The sequence below is a fragment of the Rosa chinensis genome, chromosome 4 (genome assembly GCF_002994745.2).
Source record: "Rosa chinensis cultivar Old Blush chromosome 4, RchiOBHm-V2, whole genome shotgun sequence".
Classification (NCBI taxonomy): Eukaryota; Viridiplantae; Streptophyta; class Magnoliopsida; order Rosales; family Rosaceae; genus Rosa; species Rosa chinensis.
Genome location: NC_037091.1, coordinates 167,351 through 173,350, shown reverse-complemented (window position 1 = coordinate 173,350; position 6,000 = coordinate 167,351).

Sequence of the window (6,000 nt, the reverse complement as noted above, 5' to 3'; positions counted from 1 at the left end):
CCATTCCTTGCTGAATTAATAATACTCCTAAACTATTGGTCTCCAATCCCTTAAAATACAAGAAGAACTATTACTCTCCTAAAGAACCCCCTACCCCCTCTCGGAAGCATTCCGTACGACATATTTAGACAACCAATAAAAAAAAATAAAAGAACAAATTTCCAAGAAATTGAGAAGCTGACTTAGAATTTGGACTAACCCTCCATTGTCAGGTATAAGGTGGTGAATGGTGGTCCCCTCTTTGAATTTGGTCAGATGTCTGGTGTGAGAATCAATCAATGGCTTATCCAAAAAAAAAAAGCAACACTTTTTGTAGACAAACAAAAGGGATCGTCTACAGTACATTAATGTACCGATACATCAACTAGACTATCTTCAATACAGAGGTAGACTAGCTCAGTACATGGGTAGACATGCATGGAGTTAGTCTACCCTTATACCGAGCTAGTCTACATATGTATTGAACCTAGTCTACTTGATGTATCGGAACATTAATGTACTGAAGTATTTTCCCAAACAAAAAGCATGATACAAAGAAGTGGACAAGAATTCCGCAAAAGAAAGACAGATAGATTAAGCAACAGAATGAGATGCTCAACTGATACTATAACATAATAGACAGAGTTCTACACTACAACAGCCTGCCAATCTAGATAATGGATGAAAAACAGTAATCTTTAAACTCCTCTACATAGAGGCCCAGGGAGATGCCCATAACTTAACTGTCTCCCACAACCCGTCCAACTCCGCACCACCATAGGCTTCAAACGTTCTTCTGTTTCTTTCCATCCATACCACCCAGATTACAGCTAACACCCCGCATCCCCAGAGTTTTACCCTTTTTACCTTATCGAAAGCATTAGGCTTTTTCGCTAAACAATCAATCCTCATTAAAGCATTTGACCATTCCACTCCTGCCTCGTTAAACAATTTTTCCACATGACACTAGAAAGAAATCCACATCCTCCACTGAGTCAAATAAGACAAGTTATGGAGAATGAATTTTCTGATATAATATTACGTACACCCATTCTGTGGTGTATATATATAGGTTACAATCGTACTACAACTATTGTGTACAACCGTACTACACAACATATACAAGGTAAGTAGGTACAACAATATATTCCCTTGTAGTCTATTCGTAATAGAGAATGATGACTCACACTAACACTCCCCCTCAAGTTGGCGCATATACATCAACCATGCCCAACTTGCTGAGTGAGTCATAAAATGCCTTCCTGGAAACTCCTTTGGTAAGTACATCTGCAAGTTGCTCTTCAGTTGGACCAAAAGGAAAGATAATAATTTTGGCATCTAGCTTCTCCTTTATAAAGTGACGATCAACCTCCACATGCTTAGTACGATCATGTTGTACTGGATTCTGTGATATGTCAATAGCTGCCTTGTTGTCACAATACAACTGCATGGTATTTTTGAGTTTGAAATCCAGATCACGTAACAGATTTCTCAGCCACAACAATTCACACACTCCATGAGCCATACCTCTATACTCGGCCTCAACACTAGAACGTGCAACGACTTTCTGTTTCTTACTCTTCCATGTAACCAAATTACCTCCCACAAAGGTAAAGTAACCTGATGTCGACCTCCTGTATGTGATATTTCCAGCCCAATCTGCATCTGTGAAGCCACAAACCTCAAGAATGTTGTTGTGTTTAGAAAACAGTACTCCCTTTCCTGGAGCTGACTTCAAGTACTTCAGAATTCGCATAACAGCATCCATGTGACTCTCACTCGGATTATGCATGAACTGACTTACCACACTCACTGCATATGCAACATCTGGTCTAGTATGAGCCAAATAAATCAAGCGCCCAACTAACCTCTAATAGCGAGCTCGATCAGTAGGTACCTGATCTGGATACTCAGCTAAATAATGGTTCTGCTCAATAGGAGTATCAATAGGTCTGCAATCCAACAAACCTGCCTCTATCAGCAAGTCAAGAACATACTTCCTCTGGCACAGATAGATTCCTTCTCTCCCCCTGGCTACCTCAATTCCTAAGAAGTACTTAAGCTCACCCAAGTCCTTCATCTCAAACTCAGAGGCTAGCTGTCTCTGCAGTCTATCCATCTCAACAGTATCGTTACCAGTGATTACCATATCGTCCACATAAATAATTAGAGCTGTTATCTTCCCTTGTTGATGCTTGAGAAACAAGGTATGGTCTGAGTTGCTCTGCCTGTAACCAACCTTCCGCATGAACTGTGAAAATCTTCCAAACCAAGCACGAGGTGACTGTTTGAGACCATACAGAGATTTTCTCAATTTGCATACAAAATCACCAGGAGAAGCAACTACATATCCCGGTGGAAGACTCATGTACACTTCCTCGGCTAATTCTCCATGAAGAAATGCATTCTTGACATCAAACTATCGGAGTGGCCAGTTTAAACTAGCAGCGAACGAGAGCAGAACCCGAATAGTATTCATCTTGGCAACAGGAGCAAAAGTTTCGTCATAGTCTATACCATACGTCTGAGTAAACCCCTTTGCCACAAGGCGTGCTTTGTATCGATTCACTGATCCATCTGCATTATGCTTCACGGTAAACACCCAACGACAACCTACAGCCCTCTTGCCTTGTGGTGGAGGCACAAGTTGCCAAGTATTGTTCTTCTGCAACACCTCCATCTCTTCATCCATAGCCTTCCTCCACTTTGGATCCCTCAATGCATCCTGCACTTTGTTAGGTACTGATACAGCAGATATTTGATTCACAAATGATTCATATGACTTGGACAACATCTTAGTGGACATATAGTTTGCTACTGGGTATTTTGATTTGGCAGTAAGAGTAGGTTCATATCTTTTGGCTGATTGACCTCGAGTGGTCCTATGTGGTAACACATATTGCTCAACATTAGACTCACTACTACTAGTATCAGTGGATGGACATACCTCAAAAGGGTGATCTTCAGTACCAGGAAGTTGTGGGTCAGGGGTAGAAGCGATGGCAGGAGGGGCAGTTGTGTCTTCCACCTCATTCTGAGTGATGGAAACTGGTGCTTGGGTGTCTGGAGCCTCTGCTGCTGGAAGCGGCGATCTAATAGTCTCAACCGGATCCGTCAAAATACCTCCTGGCTGTGTGGCTTCTCCTTCTCCTTCTGATTCCCCCCCCTCTCCATGATATAGCTCTTCAAAATATGAATTCTCCCCCTGAAGAGCTTTATCTGAAGAGGAGAAATAATTCATGTCTTTAAAGAAAGTAACATCCATAGTGACATAATACTTTCTGGTTGGTGGATGATAGCACTTGTACCCCTTATGATAGCCTCCATAGCCAACAAACACACACTTAAGGGCCCGGGCATCCAACTTAGATCTCTGGTTTTTGGGCACATGAACAAAAGCAACACAACCAAAAACACGAGCTGGAAGATTATGAAATGATGGTAAGGAGACATGAGAGGCGAGAACCGCAAATGGAATTTTTCCCTGGAGGACACTGGATGGAAGACGATTGATAAGATGAGAGGAAGCATGTATAGCATCGCCCCAAAGATACTTAGGCATATGAGCACTAAAAAGAAGGGCACGAGCCATATCAAGTAAATGACGGTTTTTCCTTTCGGACACTCCATTCTGTTCTGGTGTTTGCGGACACGTGGTTTGGTGAACAATCCCATGAGTTTTAAAAAACTCTTGGAACACATGGTTAACATACTCCCCCCCATTGTCAGAACGAAGGACTTTAATGGTGCTATGATATTGTGTTTGAACAAGATTACGAAATGTTTGAAAAGCAGGGAAGACTTCATCTTTGGTTTTAAGAAGAGCAACCCATGACAATCTCGTACAATCATCAATAAACAACACAAAATATCTCATACCCGATACAGTGGGCTCTCTAGAAGGTCCCTAAACATCAGAATAAATCAACTCAAAAGGAATAACACTTTTATTAGAAACACTAGGAGAATAAGTAGCACGATGACTCTTGGCCAAAACACATGTTTCACAATGTAAAACTGACTCATCCACACCAATAAACAGAGTAGGCATGGTTTTTTTCATAAGACTAAAAGATGGATGCCCTAAACGGCGATGCCACAACCAAATTTCACTTAACTTATCAGAATTCGAAGTCAAAGCGGCTCGGGACTGTGCTCCTGGTTTCTCTCCTGCGTATGTCGGATCCAGATGGAACAACCTGCCCCTCAGATACCTCCGATCGACTATCTCCCTGGTGAGAAGATCCTGAAAAATCACATACATTGGATAAAAGGTTACAGAGCATTTAGACTCAGTGTTCAACTGTGGGACAAATATCAAGTGATGAGATAAGTCAGGCACATATAACACATTATGAAGTTCTAAAGTGGGAGTAATACGCACTGACCCTGACCCTAACACAGGAAAAGCCTCACCATTGGCATTGGTTACATAGGACACTGGTGGGGAAGATAACTCAGTAAAATATGATTTGTCATAAGTCATATGATCGGAGGCACCAGAATCAATAATCCATGTATCAGAACCAACAAAGTTAGAAACCTTTAAAGCCATACCAATTTTACCTCGACCAGCTATAGAGGCTGTAGGAGTAGCTCCACCTGCTGTATGATGATATTGGCCAGCCACTCCATAGAAATCTGGTTCTTGGACCAATTGAACAGCAGCTGCTTTCGCCTTAGGACGATAACCTTGCTTTTTAGGTTTCAGGTGTGGGTTCAACTTCCAACAAGTCTCCCAAACATGCCCAAGGTCGTTGCAATAAGAACATTGAGGACAAGGGCGGTTGGTGAAGCCTTGTGGGAAACCTTGCTGATGAAGTGGGGCTGAACTCTGTTGCTGAAGGAAAGGTGCCGGTGACTTGGCCTGAATGGCTAGGCTAGATACTTCAACCTATGCATGTTTGACACTTTCCTGCTGAGACTCATCCTTGCAGATGTATGTAAAAGCTGTGTTCAAACTAGGAGGGTCTGTCATTCTGAGAAATTCTCCCTTGGCACTGCTATGCTTCTCATCAAGTCCTCTCAAGAACACATGAACCCTTTCTAGCTCCTTCTCCTTCTGGTACCACACAAGATCTTCCTGATTCTTGATCTTGCAAGGACGCTTCTGATCAATTTCAGCCCATACATTCTTCAGCTTAGTGAAATACACAGCTACTGGTTGCCCATTCTGTTGCATATTAGCAGCTTTGCACATCAATTCATGAACCTGTATAAAATCAGACTCATTTGTATAGAGATCTCCCAACGTCTTCCATATCGCCTCAGCAGTTTCACACTCCTCCACCATCTGTAGCACATCATCAGTCATGGCTCGAAATAGAATTGACATTACAAACCCATCATCATCTTCCCACTTAGCATAGGCCTCCACATCATCTTCACTAGGAGTCTTGATTGTTCCAGTCACATGCCCCATTTTGTGTATCCCACGGAGATAAACAGACATAATCTTCTTCCATGTTCGAAAATTAGCACCAGTGAGTTTGGTACCCCCAAAAGAACCACCTTCTGAGCTCTTAACAGAGACTTCAACCCTCTGGACCTCATTGGTCTTAGAACTCTGACCTTCACTGTCATCACCACCCATTGCAATAATACAATAGAAAAATACACAAATCCCAAAGTGCGCAACGGAAATAAGAATAACAGATGTCTCCAAACAAAATAAAACAAATAGTAACAATTTTTTTTTTTGAACCTGTTTGACTAAGCTGAATGGGTTGACCGAGTTGAGACGAGTTGACTCACTCACCGAGTTGACCGAGTTGAGGCGGGTTGACTCACTGAAGAGATCGAGATCGATCTGGAATTAGCTGAGGATGAAGAGTGGGGCGACCTGACCGGAGATGGAAGCAATCAGACCGGAGGCGTGCGACCGGTATGAACTAGCACCGACCGTCGGAAAACTGGGCGGTAGCAGAGAGTGGCCGAACTGTGAACTGGGCTATGAGCTGCAACGAACTGGCCTGTGGGCTGGTCTAAGACGAGCGACAGCGGTCTTGGAGACGAGCGACA